This window comes from Myotis brandtii, unplaced genomic scaffold (assembly GCF_000412655.1).
Source record: "Myotis brandtii unplaced genomic scaffold, ASM41265v1 scaffold349, whole genome shotgun sequence".
In the NCBI taxonomy this organism is placed as follows: Eukaryota; Metazoa; Chordata; class Mammalia; order Chiroptera; family Vespertilionidae; genus Myotis; species Myotis brandtii.
Window position 1 is genome coordinate 36,193 of NW_005363427.1, and position 14,992 is coordinate 51,184.

Below are 14,992 nucleotides of genomic sequence, written 5' to 3' on the forward strand. Positions count from 1 at the left end.
GCATTAATACTGACCATTTCCTGAGTTTAAATATGACTATGTTATCCCAAGTGGGTTATCTGTCTCTTTGAAGCCTTAATTAGTCTCAGAAAGAGAATTTATTAGATTTCTCCTCTCACCACTCCAGTTTGCAGATATTTCCCCCAGCGGTCAATGGCAAGGGGATAAAGGGAAAAAGCAGACATGCTAGTCCTGCCCCTCCCTTCCCACTGCCAGATCCTTCTCTTCAGAGCCATGACCAGCAGATATGGTCAAATGAGCAAAACAAATGAAAGAAAAACATGGATAGCATGATAGTAAAAAACAAGCAACATCAACAACAAAACTCCATATATAGTTGTATTTGTTGGCATTTGCATTTTCTCCACAGAAAAGAACATATAAAGATATAAATAGTCTTTAAACATAGAAGATGGGTATGCTCACTCATCTGGAAGAAATGAAAATTAAAAGTACTTTGGGATATTTTGTTCAACAAATCAGATTTAGAAAGATTCCAAAGTCTGATCATGCAACCTATTAGCAAGGCTATGGGAAAGAGACCCATTTTAGAGATAGTGAAGTATAAATTGATACAAATTCTGCAGAGGCCCATTTGGCAATATCGATTAAAATTACAAATGTATATAACTTAGGCCCAGAAATTCCACTTCTGAGAATTAGCCTACACGTGAGATCATGCAAGCATATGGTTATTCACTATAGCATTGGTTGCCATAGCATAAAATAGAGCCCAAAATATCCATCAGTAGGAAACTGGTTAAATACATTTTACAACATTCATACAATTGAATACTATGCAACTACATAAAAAATAATGCAGAAACTCTACAGATTTGTATTGTTAAAACAGGGAGGGACAAGAATATATATTTGTGTCTATTTGTATTTGCATAGAGAAGCTCTGGAAGGGTACCTAAGAAACTATATAATTAGTTAGTTACCTATGGAGGTTGGAGGACAAGCATGGGAGAAAAACTTTACTATGTACCCTTTTTTTAATCTGTAGATTTTTGAACTTGTGAATATATACCTATCCAAAATTTTATTTAAAGGTAATACTTTCTATTTTAAAAGCTAGGTTTAAAATAATAATTAAGTTAGTGGATGTTTAAATCTGTCAGTATTATTTAATAGTATCATATTTTTATTTCTTATAAATATAGGAAGACCTGCTACTCTTTTCTTCGTTCTTATGCACTACTGCCACCTAGTAGCAACATCCTGAATTGCAAGTACAGTTCTTTTTTTTTTTTTTTTTCCTGAAAGTATAAAAGAAATGACAGAGGAAATGTTGCTTCACCACTAATAATAGGTTTTTCATTTCAACACATTCACAAAGCATGATACTTTTTGTTCAGTTTTTATATTGACTTCTGAAATAAGATTGCAAGCAGCAATATAAACATGCCACAGCATTCATAGAACCTCAAAGCAGAAAGGTAAGATTCTTGCAACATAACATTGGGATTTTTGCTTTAAGTGTTCAAATTGAATGATTCAACGTGTTGTGCTAAAGAAGGAATAAACATAATTCTCAAGAAAATAGGTACGTTAAGTCAGGTTGTCCAAACATTGTGTTGGTTGGGGTGTATATAGGTGCGAATGTGCAGAGTGCTGAGGGAAATACAAAGAGGAAAATGGAAAATGAAGGGAATTTACATCACTCAATATTCCGACTTTATGGAAGTCTGGGGATATCTATGTCTGTCTTGTAGGAGTTTCTGTCATTTTTCTCAAAATTAAATTAATTCCAATTTGGTTCATTTTTTTAAAAAGCCACACAGCATAAAATCAAATGCTGCCTATCAAGACTGAGAACCTTTGCCCAGCCAAAGATGGATTGAATAAGAGAATTACTCTCTTGCTGAACTCAGTTGCCCCAAGGGCTGCTCTGTGCTCTGGGTACAGTCTCTGAGACATGGACTTGGCCAGTGTACAGAGCCCACATGCTAATAGTTTCAATGCGGACCTCTTGCCGACAGGAGAGGCACGTAGGATGGCGTGCCCGGCTTTGGAGCTACCCTTCAAATGATACCAGTGGAAAAGAACAACTGGTGCCCAGATTTCCCCACCTGTCACCCTCAGCGAAATAATATAGCAGAGCTTACAGTGGGCCCGGCCTCCTGGGTGAGAGATGGTGTTATGTCTACACATCAGCTCCCTCTTGGGCTGACCTTCTGCCTGGCAGAGGGTAAAGTGCTGGTTTCTTGCAAAGTTATTCCAGCAACAGGCTAAGACAAGTGGCATGTGCCAAGAATGGCCTTAATCTTGCCATGCTTGCCAGGTAAGTGGGTGGTGCTCTAGTGTTCAGACCTTCCCCCCACCTGCCCAGGCTTTTTTCAGTACTAATATATGCAGATATTGCCTCCTGTGGTTTCTTTCAATAAGTATTTACTCAACACATTTGTTGAGCACCTACTATTTGTCTGCTTGTGTTCTAGAAGATAAAAGTTAAGGGTCAGGGTTAAAAAGAAATCCTATTTTAATTCCCTCTTTCAGCTCATTGCATCCACCAGCAAAGAGTCTTGGCCTGTTGTTATCCTGGTTTATTCTTTGGACACATTGATAAACTCCCTTAACATCTAATTTGTGTCCAACATGCACTGCATCATTTCTAAGAATATCAAATTAAGCAGATAAAATATAATAACACTGGAATGGCGTCAGTGTAACAGACAGAATTATTTGATATTTACTATAATTTAAAACAATCATATCAGGCATGAGTAAAGTAAAGATGACAGAATGTAGAGCCTCTCTCAAAGGAATTGCCAAAAGAAATCCAAGATTTAAGTGTGAAAGAAAGGTTGCCACTAGATAACTCTTCATACTAATATTAGAAAAGCAAGAAACTCAAGGTCTAATCAGGGATTGTGAAATGCTAAGTAGCCCCTTCCCAGGAACTCAAAGAATTCCAATTGGATCTAGTCAACTAGATGCCTTGGATAATAAGTCAGAAGTCTCTTCCCACTTAATTTATAAACTGTAAACAACATGTTGGACTCTATAAAGCATCCCGTGCACTCAATGAATGAGTTTTGACATTATTTTTATCGGACAGCACATCAGTAGCAGCCAAGAAGCCAAGCCCGGGCTGAGCCAGAGGCAGTAGTACTGACAGTGAATGCTGCCAGGCCTCCAGCCTGCCAGCCCCAGGTAGCTCCAAGGATGGGGAGCCACAAGGTCAGTGTGTGTGGGGGGGGGGAGCTGCTCCTGTCCCTGTTGTCTTATGGTGTCTCCACTACAATCAGAAGTGAAGGAGCATGTGAGGCAGTACCTGCCCCAGTTGTGCCAACTTAGGAAAAAAGAATGATTAAACAGCAGTCCTCCAGTCTGGTATAGGATCCTCTGTTCTCCCAACCTGCATTACTAGCCAAACATGGCTAACCTTAACAGTGATGGTGATGAAGAAAAATGATGGGAGAAACAAAAAGAAAGGAGAAATATAGCTCAGAAAAGAAGTAGTAAATTATAATCCTGGGATAAATAGGGGTGCAAAAAAGGACTGATACTAAAAGTAATTTCTGGTGATGATCCTTGGATTGAATCAATTTACTGTCTGGGAAGGAACTGGTGTGGGAGGACTCAACCTCGAGATGCCTGAAACTTAAAATTCTGATTTTCAAGAAATCCAGAGGAACATTTCATTATTATTTAAACTCTTACTTATCTACAGCTTTCATCTTTCTCTCCCCAAACCGATTTCTAGACTACATTGTTAGTATCCCATCTCCCAGTGTTTTACACTCATTTGTCAGAAATATTAGATAATTATTTCACTACATTCTGAAACCTAAAGAGCACTCTACTGTTACATGATCTGGTAGAAAGAAGGCTGATTTGAGGAGCCTCAAGCCTTGAGTCCTTTCCATCATTGACTTCACAATCTTCAACAAATCATTTGACTTCTCTGGGATTTGGGTTCCTTATCTACAAAATGAATGGAATGGTTTAGATGCTTCTATAGTTCTATACATCTCTAATATTCGCTAACTATATCTAAGCTTCTCAGAGTATAGCACCTGCTTTGTGGCTATATAGTCTCCAAATCAATGCTACAGAAAGAGTTCCTACCTTACTTAAGAAGTTAATGATTGTAAAAAAGTCCAAACAAGTTCTAATGCAGTGCCTGAGGCAACACTGAAGGCCAAGCTATAAGAATTTGCCCCTTGGTGAGATCATATTAGTGGCCTGAAATAAAAATAGCACTTAAAACCAATATGATTCATAAATTAATATGTGGCTAATAACAGGAAGCAGTTAGTGAAGATATTTCACCAGTTCCCATTTCTCTTAGAGTTGTCTTAAAATGTGTAGTGCTTTTTCCAGTATCTACCAAATGGGGAGAGAAGAAAGACAAATAGTAGTCAATCATGCTAGAATTAAACTTTTTTCATTTGATGATGATGATATATAGGCTGAGTTCAACACTCCTGTACCTTTCCTATGAATGAATCATATTTCTAGACTGAGCTTGAGACACAAGTCATCATCTGTGATGCTCTGCTTCAGGATAGAAGAGAAAATTGGTTGGAGTTGTCTTCTTTGCAGATGTAGCATGAATAAGGTACTAGTGGCCAAGAGCAAGGCACTCTGCTGGGTGTGGAACCTTTGTGCTAGGGGAGGTACATTCATGAAATCCTGGGCTGGAACTTAGGTCTATAAGAGTTCCCATTTTGTATGGCACTTGGATCTTGTGCTGGGTTTTTGTGGGCTTTTATAGTTTCTAAGGAAAGACTCACTCTGAGTTCTTAACAGTTGACATAACTAACAGACTTTTAGAATACAAACCTTTTATAAATTGGAAATGACCAGGTCTGGTTGCACATGTGTCAAAAAGCATGATACAGTTAAAGACTTTTCCTCCAGGAGTTTAGATTGTTTTTGTAAATCTGGAAGCCCACTAAAAACTGTGACTGATATGATGACAAACTGTCAGAAAATGCTTAAGGGTGGCCTTTCTACAATGTCACAAATCAACAATAGCCCTAAATAATAAATAATAAATAATAAATATCCTTTCGTTTCATCAATAAATAATAAAAAATAGGGGAGGGGGAAGCCACAGAAGTAACAGAAGGGAAGGAGGAAAGATTATTTTTATAAAAAATGTTTTTGTTGATTTTTTTAGAGAGAGAGGAAAGAAGGAGAAGGAAGAGATAGATAGAAACATCGATGTGATGTAAGAGCAGCACACCAATCAACTGCCTCCTGCATGCCCCCTGGGCACGTGCCCTGACCAGGAATCAAACCAGCCACCTCTTGGTTCATGGGTCAATGCTCATCCACTGAGCCACACCGGCCAGGCAGAAAGATTATATTTGATGTTCAACATCTGCCACTGCACTTTCAATGATTTCAAATACACAATTTCAGATAGAAAAAGTTTCCTTTATTTCACCCACTTCCTCCCAGGAAGGGGGTTTCACGTGAGGAATGAGAAAATTCTAACCACTCCTCTCTGTATAAAAACAATTTGGAGGAAAGAACAGAGGAGAGTTCTGAGAACCCAAGCCAGGGACTCAGTCCTGCTGAAACACATGAATACACTATCTCCCTGTGGAAAATAAAAGGTAGCCCAGTGTTCTGGGTACCCTGGCCTGATGTGATCTGACACTGGTTCTGCTACTGGACTCCTGGCTGCGGTATGGCCTTAGGAGAAGAGAGGTGACCAGTGTTAGCTCAGGGAACAAGCTCCCATTTACCATGGAGCCAAATGAGTATGTTGGCTTTTCTTCAAAGTCTCCAGCAAAGTGTTTCCAAAGCTTCATTTGAATCTCCTCACCCATAACAACATTGTGGAATAATGAGTCGTGATCTCACTTAACAGCTGTAGAGCCCTTAGTTAGAAATGGGGCATAAACAATAGGACCAATGCAGTCTTTCCATTTCCCATTCAATTTGCTTTTCTTCCCAATGGTAGGATTTGAATACTGAACGCAATCTTATTGCAATCCGGAACAGTTGTGGATGCAGACCTATGTCCAAGGAGTAAGGTTAAAATAATATCACATAAAAATATGTATCCCTATATTGCTAATAACTCTGAACTTCTTAGGTTGTTGGTTTTCTGTTTATATCTTGCTTTGCTTAAACCATGCACACTAAAGCTATCTGTTTTGATTGGTAATTCTCCTGCAACAATTCTATTCTGCTGCCTTTAGATTTCAAACCTCAAAAAATTTTAAATTCTGAAAAGGAGTAATTTCTCATAATTCGGGGGGAAATCATAAACTGTATCAGGTCCTAAAACATGGCCTTGTGTTTGAAAGAAAAATTGAACTTTGATTAAGGATTTGATTTCTTTGATTCTTCCCATCCATTAAATGGAGGATATCTTTTTCACTTGAGGAGTGGACATCCTTTTGTAAAGTCAAGTAAAGAAGGCAACTTCAGAGTTCAAACTCTTCCTGGGAGGGAGTACGTGAAGTTAAGGGAAGCTTTCCTTTCTGAAATTGTGCTATTTGAAAATCTGTAGTGGAAAAGTTTGAACATCAAAAATAATCCTTTCCCTCTGTTTTGTTACTTCTCCCATGACCTGCTTTCTTATTTTTATTCCCTATTGATGAAAGAAGGGAAAGGGACTCCATGTTTAAGGCTATTGTTGGTTTGTGACCCTGCAGAAAGGTCACCCCTGAGCATTTTCTGACAGCTCATCAACTTTCTTCAATGTATTAACCTGCTGCCCTTTCATTTTTGAAGGATATTGCAATTGGTTGGATCACAGCTTAAAAGAAAAAGTTGGGATTGAGCCAGTCCCCTTGGAAGAGAGAAAATTACATGAAAAATTCTTAGCTTTTGTAGAAAAACAAAAAGGAAAATATATCTAAATTGTATAGAACTGAGTTTAATGTTCATGTGCAGATTTGGACATGAGGGTGAAATGGACCCCGATTGGATGAATTCCTGATTATAAGCACTGGGGATATATCGTCGTCAACTGAAGTTACCCACTTTTTGAATTTTCTGAGTCAGCACTCTTTCTAACAAGAAAGCAGTTGTTTCAGACTTTGAACCCTATCCAGGGTGTTAGGTTCTGACTATTGAAAATGGGTCTAGGGGGTGTGACTCTCAGCAATATATCCTCATCCATCAGACTCTGATGAAGGGGACAGTAAGCATGAATGCTACCAAGCAAACTATTGGCACGCACACACACACACACACACACACACACACACACACACACACAAGCTTTGCAGATGTGAGGGCAGTTGGCACCACAAAATAATGCCATCGGCACAATCTTCCTGAAAAACTCAAATGTGTGGGCATGTGAATTTGCCACATGCAACCTGCACAGACAAACCAGCATTCATTTCAGTTCCAGCTTCTCCCACCCTGCTGTACACACATAGGGGTCTCGGAAGGGTTCTGTTGGAATAAAACATAGAAGTTCATGTTTGCTGATCTGATGGGTGAGGAGTGGGTACTACCAGCTGGAATGTTGCCACTGGCAGGGGCAGACAGGAAAATAAGAATGCTCTTAATGTCCTCCCAAAGAAAACCTTTGATGGACAAAAGAGTGGTTGTATTTTTACCCTCTCTCTTCATGCTGCCAGGCGTCTTTAAATAGATCCTCTAGCCTAGGGACTTGTATGGAATAATTCATATTAAAATCCAAGAAGTGGCAGAGGAGGGGAGTTGGTTCTCTTTTCTCTTTCTTTTCTTTCCTCCCCCCTTCCCCCCTTCTTGTCAAGCTAACAGGAAAAGACTCATTTTAATTCAGCTGTGTTAATTTTTTTCTTTTGGGTCTTTTAATGAACTTTAGCTAATTCCGAAAGACTACCAAAGCCCCCAGGAAAAGAAAAGGAATAGGAAGCTGCATTGTAGATTGCTGTTTAATACCTTTTGGTACCAAAGACATTAGCAGCATCTTTTAAGGATGCTGCACAGAGGGGGTTACTTGAGGCTCTTAAATTGGAATGTCTAATTGAAAAGTCCAGTTTTTTTCCATTTGCAACTCATAAACCCATCTGTTGTTCCATGTTAAGAGAAGGGACAAACAAAACAAAACAGAAAAAGTCCTCCATCTCCACAATCCCATGCATTTTTAGTTTGGCTCAACCCAGGATTCATTCCCCCTTCTCCCTTTCACCAAATGGGTTTCATAAAGACATTCAGGCCCATGCTAACTAAATTAAAAGTCCTGTCTCTCCTTCTTTTTCCTTGGGATGAGGAGAATGTGGGAAGGACAGAGAAAGGGGGGGCAAGGCAGGGCAGGGCCCAAGAATCCAGGGAGCTTTGTTTCAAGTCACTTGTCTCTCCCTCTGAAAGAGAGAATAACCACATTTCTCTTACTGTAGGCCGAAGTGCACCCAGGCGTTCCCATAGCACTGCCTCCCATAGCACTCCCACCCCCAGCCCTTTGCCAGAGATGTGGGGTCACTGTGATGGTATGCTTCTCCCTGCCAGCCCGGGTCACTCCAGCCCTGCTCTCAGCAGCCTAAAGGGCAGCCGAGCCATATGGCTGCTCCTCTCCGCAAGTGGGTTCAGGCTCCAGGCTCCAAAAGCCCCCCAATGGTATCAGCCCCGCAGAGCGGCTGCCAAGAATGACATCCTGGGAATACTATGGAGATGGGGAGACCTCCAGGAGCAGGACCCGGGCTGTCAGGAAGGGCAGAGCAAAGGGCAAGCTCACAATGGAAGGAGCTCAGGCAAAGGGAAAAGGGGGCGGGGCGGGAGTGGTGGAGAGCAAAAGAACAGAAAAGCCACATGCCACCCAGGAAGACTCCAGGGAGGGCGGGAGAAGGTGGTGGAGGAAGCACTTGCAGGAAACAAGTACCCAGACATGGCACTGCCAGTCTAGCTGGATTCTTTTCTGAATTAGATGATGCGAAAGAAAGAGAGGAAATATATAGCCTGCCAGCTGTTCAAAGGCTTACAACCTTGCTTTTATTGTCCGGGTAAGTTGGTGAGGTGGGGCATCAGAGGAATTCCAAACATACCATCCCAGAGAAATTTTAATATGTTGCACAGTGTCATACACGAAGAGGAAATGACAGCTGATCACGGCCACGGCAGGCCACAGAAATCTGGGTCCTGGAGCTCACCCGCCCTCGCCTTGCCCACCTTCCTTCAGCTTTAGCACTTCTCAGTCCTCCCACCTGCCTCCCCATCCCTTCAGCTCCCACTGGCCCAGCCAGGGTGTCTGGACAAAGTAGCACCAACTGATTCATGGGAAGAGGTGAGGATGGGCTGGAAGGCTGCTGGCCAAAAAGCGGAGGGCTGGCTAGGGTGAGTCAGGCACCCCAGGGAGTCAGAGGCATTTCATCCAATCACAGGGGTGGGGATGATGATCTGCTGATAAGGACCAAATCACGGACCCTGGTGGTGCTGTCCTCCGGGTTTTTTCCCAGTAACCTACCCATGTCAGAAAGCATGAGAGTGGATTCTTTAAAAGCAACACTGAGTGAGTTTGGAGTACAACTTCTGGCAATTTCTTCCCAGGGGCCTCTTGAATTTAGGCGAGGCCCAGAGGTCATTGGTTTGGACAAGTAAATAATGGGAGATAGTGACTGCATCTTCCTCTGTACATGTTTCTTATTCAGTGATTCATCAAGCAGCCCTCATGTCAGCTTCTGAGTAGGTGATGCACAACCATCTGAGATAAACACAGCATGTGGTCCTTTATATAAACAGTCATCAAGGGAGAGAGAATGGTTTAACTGTCCTTTTCCCAGGTTTCTTGTACCGAGGCAGGAAAGATACAGGCCATGACAGCTATGCAAGTGACGTGAACCCAGAATCCAGTGAAAGGCCTAACAGGAACGCCTTAATCATAAATGGTAGGAAAACTCATTGATAAGCGGCAATCATTTCAAGTAAATCTGAATAGTGGCAGATTTTTCAAATGATTCCTTGTAATAAGGAATCATTGCCCAGTTTCCCCACTGGCAAAGTCCATTTCAGTTCCAAAATCTAACTGGTGATAACATACACACCAAGAATGAGGGCATGGGACAATGTCTCATCCACCTTTACATTCATCAGGACTAGCATCATTCATTAGAAGAATGATGGAATAAATAATATATAATAATAAAAGCATAATATGCTAATTAGACTGGACAGCCGGACATCCTTCTGGACGAAGCTGGGACTGTGAGGGCTGAGGCAAGCCACCATGGCTGTCAGGGCCGAGCCCCTTGCACGAATTTCGTGCATTGGGCCTCTAATTAACCAATAAGAATAATAGTACTTGAATTGTGAGTTATTGAAATGGAGGAAAATTGCCAGCCGCCATTGGTGGCCATAATTCTGAGAAACTCACCACATTTTTCAAGGACCCAGGAAAATAAAAGAGTTGGAAATTGTTAAATGTATTGAAAAATTATTAATTTTCCCCTTGTCATTGGAACTCAAATTAAAATTGAAAACTACAAAGGCATGTTTTCATCTGTGGGTGTCAACTGCTTAGTACAGAGTCATCAAGAAGGCCTCAATCAGGTTTCCCTTTACCTGAACTAAATGTACTTTAAAGTATATACTCAAAACATTGCTTTGTGTTCAGACACTCTTATATAACAATCTGAATAATAGTTTAAGAAAATTGTTGTGATTCTGCTAAATTCCTTGTTAACAGCAGCAGTTTTTAAAAATCACCATTAAAGTGTATAGCAATAGAATCCATACCATGTTTAAAGGCTTTCTCAAACAGACAGCATCCCAAACTTGTAAATTAACTCATTGAAAAGCCAGATTTTCTTTTAATAATACCTGATAGGCTAGTTATTAGAGAAAATCAGAAAGCTCCCAATGTCTGTGCTCCACAATGAAAACTGGTCGGTAGAATCCTAAAGTTACTTTCAGAAGCCAAACTGGTGAGAAGAAAATGGGCAGATATGTGCATTTGATCTAAAGACACAATCAAGAAACGTTCTGTAGTCCCCCCCCCCCCGCTATATTTGGTTGACACCCACAACCAACCCTGCATTTTAGGCATCTCTGTTTTCAAATCCACCTGGCATTTAATATTATGTGTTGGAGCAATTAAAATTAAATTGAATTGTAATTAAAATTCACTAATATTAGGAATGAAAAGAGACATGTTTCATAGCATCCATATTTGTTATTAATGACAGCGGCAAAGAATAGAACCCGGGACTCTCATCTTGCCAAATAGCTCCCTGTCCTGCACCTGAATCTCAGTAGAGAGGGGAGTCTGCCTCTTTCATGCAGGTTTATCTGGGCTCCTTGATTACAATGAGCTTCATTTACAGGGCATTTCTGAGTCATTAACATTCTGTACACAAACTTCCCGTCCCCCAAGAAAGAGTTATGCACAGGCCTACTGCAGCCCAATTGTTCACTTAAACAGAGAACTTGTATTGAGGAGATTGAAAAAAAAAAACCCTTCAAATATTCCTCAGGTGAGTCATTGCTATAGGTCCTGGTCCCTACGCTGGTGAGAGCATCCTTTCTCGGTCACTGCTTAGACCGTGTAGCATCGGTCCTGCTGCAGGGACAAGCAGACTACTAAAAATAACCCTTTGCAATAAGGCCAAGTCAAACAGCGTGCATTTCCTCAGCATTTTTGCCCAATCAAAATCATATAGTAAATCCATCCTCCTTTCTCCACAGTGCTCCTGACGGCATCGATGGCAGCAAAGTCTTTGCAGTTTGGGAGAAGAGTGCAAAGGGACAGATTCCTGCAAGACCGTGACACAGAAAGCTAGAAATAAATGTTGCCTATTGTTTGAAGTCATTCTAAGCACTCCGGCAGAGCCCTGGCAGGAGATCAGCAGCATACAGAAGTAGTAATAAAAGTAAACAGTGCACTTTTCAACTCGAAGGCTTGCCTTCCTTAATAGCGTCCCATTGTAAGGGGGCTGAGGGTAATGGGGAAGATACTGGGGAATCCGGAATCCATGTCTGCGACTGGCTGCTTCTCAGTCTCCTTTCCCGGGGTCAAACCTAAAAACCATTACAAAGTTCCATCCAACTACGCAGAGAGTTTGAGAATTAAATCTATTTAAGTCAAAGCAAAAGAGATTTTCCAGCCTCTCTGTGAGCCTCCCCTGTTCTGTCTCAGACTTCAAAGACCCGTTTATTTAAAAAAAAAACCCACACACAATGCTAGCATGCTACAGAATAATGCAAATTAAATGAATGCAAATTTAAGTGGTATTTAAAGGTTGTCTCTTTGTCTGCGAGGAGGATGAAATGCTCGGTTTGGAAAGAGTCATTTTCTAGGCAAGCCGTCAGCGCTTGTTTTCCTGCTTACCTTGGGGGAAACGCAGGGCTCCCTTCTTCTCAGACTTTTCTGAGAGCTAGAAAGAGGTCCTGTTACTTCCAAATGCTTTTGTTCTTCTGTCCCTCTGTCACATGGCTTGCCTTTTATATTTGCAACACACAAAAGTTAGGACTGTTGTTTAAGCGACACAGGGAGAGGGAGAGAGGGAGAGAGAGAGAGGGAAAGAGAGAGAGAGAATGTCAAATGGAAAAGTGCCATTGCCGTCATATATCAATCAGGCGTGCGGCCGCAGCAGCGCACTAGCAAATGGAAATGCCAGGGAACTGTGAGGCGCTCGTTATCTGGGACTCTGCCGCTGCCCACCGCTCGGCTCTCTTCCACGGAGCATCTTGCGATGGGAACAACATAGAAGAAGGGCAAGGAAGTTTCCCCCTTTGGAGGGGGAGGGAGGCATTATGGAAATATTATGGGGATAAATGAATATTCTGGATTTAATTCATTGGAGAGAATGTGTCTGCCATAAAGATGTGCAGCCTGCAATAGAGACGCATAGGTTCAGAAACACAAAGACAGAATGGCATTCTGTTTAACGATTCCGCAGCTGATTAGGATCAAGTTGAAATTCTAAGTGAGAGAGAAGGATGGGAAGGAGAACTACTTCTCAGGCGATACTGTTGAAGCAAGTGCAAAACTCTGCCCTATTTTATCCTGGTGTGTGTGGGTGGTGAAAGCTGTTCATCCATTAAATGATTTTTAGCAGTGCATCCATTATTAACTCCACAATGGCACTTTAATAAGCGCCTTCATTTGCATCATCTGGAATAAAACTTTAGCTCTGATTTAGAAACAATGAGAAAGTGTAATCTTTGACTCCTTGAGATATGGGAGTGTGAGACTCACAGGTAAGGCTAACTGACTACACCACAATTAGTAGGAAAATGGCAAAGGTGACTGTGTGTGTGGGCTCAGCACTTGCTAGCTGGGTAATAGCTATGAGCTGTGGGAATACAAAGGGAAATATTTCACAATTCTTTCCCTTAAAAAGCTTAAAATTAAGACAAAAAAACATCAGCAATTTTTGTGGAAAACACAAAGTACCATTAAACCATTTATAAATTCTTATGTCAAATGGATCCAGCTCCAGAATAATGTTTTTATTAAGTCCAATGAAAAATTAAACTGAGACTATTAAAAAATGGTATTTCAGTGGATAGTAAATATGTAGCACTTAAAAACAAATTTCTCTTGGGAGTACCATATAATTGTTGATGCTGAAACATTCATGTTCGGCTGTATCACATCATTTATTATTCATTAATCGATATATAATCACATTATTACTTTTCTGCAGAATCTTTACTCCAAGCCGTCACTAATGTTTAGGTTTACCTCCACCCTTTAATAAGAAGCCCCTTTTCTTTTGCTCTACCAGGGAAACCTTGTCTACTTGTGACCAGCCAATCACAAACAGAATCCACTTACATGGGATAAGGAATAAAAGACAAATTCAAAGCCTTGAAAGAAAACCTGGCACCTGGCCCATGATGACACTGGCTAAATGTCTTAAAAGAAGAAGATCAAAAAGCAAATGGAAATTCAGCCTTAAAAATGGAAATCATCGGAAAGGGGAAATGACTTGTAGCTGAGTAAGAGCCATGGAAATAGTCATGAACACATTTTCTGGCTCAATATTGTGGTTCAGATTGGGAGAGAGGATAAACTCTTTGGCCACCAACATTTTCAAATATCAGAGCTTGACATCCACCCACCTTTTCATTCTTTCTACTAAATCTTTTGTGACTTTCTCAATACATGCTCACCACTCTACCCTGCTACCTTTTGCCTTTGGGTTCTCAGAGTCACTCTATCTGCTCTGCAGTAACATGAAAAGGTATGATTCTTCCGGTTGGGATTTTCCAGCCTCCTACAATCTGAGCTTCTGCAAGAGCACCACAGAAAGTGTAAAGATTGCAAACACATTGACTGCTTGGCTACAGAAGACAGGCTCTCTCCCAGATGGAGCCCCACTGCTTCCTCCAGCCGTTATTCTGTCAGGGGTGGCAAAGCATACCATCTGCTGCCCCTTTCAAGAGGGGGGTTTGGACTCCACCCATTGGGCTCCAAAGGACCCATTTCTGAGTGTAGCAATAGGTATCTGGCAGCAGCAACTCTTGTCATCACATTATCACGCTTTATAGACAGGTCACTGAACCCTGTGTGGTTACTTTACTGGCCATCATTAATGTATCTGAGAAAGAAGGGCTCTCTTGAAAGTTCTATCTACACAGAAAGGGATGGAAATGCTACTGCTGTTATTTTACATGCACTCAGAGTGGGGAAAGTTTGGAGAAGGAGATGTCTGTTATCTGGTACAGTTTCAAAGTTGCCTCTCTCTTTCTTGGTGGCTCTGCTGATTACTTACCGGAAGGATGGGTAATCCCATGGCAGGTGGGAGCAGCTGGAGAGAGAGGTGTCACCAAGCCTGGCTCACCAGATATGCCATCCAGGAGAAGTGGCCAAGGCCTGCAGACATTCAGAGGTTATTTCCTATAGTCACACTGGAACGGTGAGCCCGGGGGTTACAGCAGCCAGTGCTGGAGGCAACAGAGCCCACTCCTGTGACAGTGGGCGATCTGGAAACACAGGGTCTATTTATGACAGCATCCTTAGTAATGTGATCATTTTGACTGCATCTGTGTTTGCTACAATTTTATGAGCCTGGAACGCTAGCTTTCCTGGTAATTCTGTGAACTGCCCCCATCACCACACCTACCCAAATCCTGCCAATTAATT

General features: G+C 41.4%; 1 protein-coding gene across 1 annotated transcript in view; it reads right to left on the reverse strand.

The window, feature by feature from the left end:
• NDP (Norrie disease (pseudoglioma)) overlaps window positions 1–12,762 on the reverse strand; it is a 27,007-nt gene extending 14,245 nt beyond the window's left edge. Inside the window, exon 1 of the mRNA XM_005871590.2 lies at window positions 12,230–12,762. The gene's annotated coding sequence lies outside the window, so the exon portion shown is untranslated. The remainder of the gene's footprint in view (window positions 1–12,229) is intronic.
• Window positions 12,763–14,992: the final 2,230 nt, after the last annotated feature.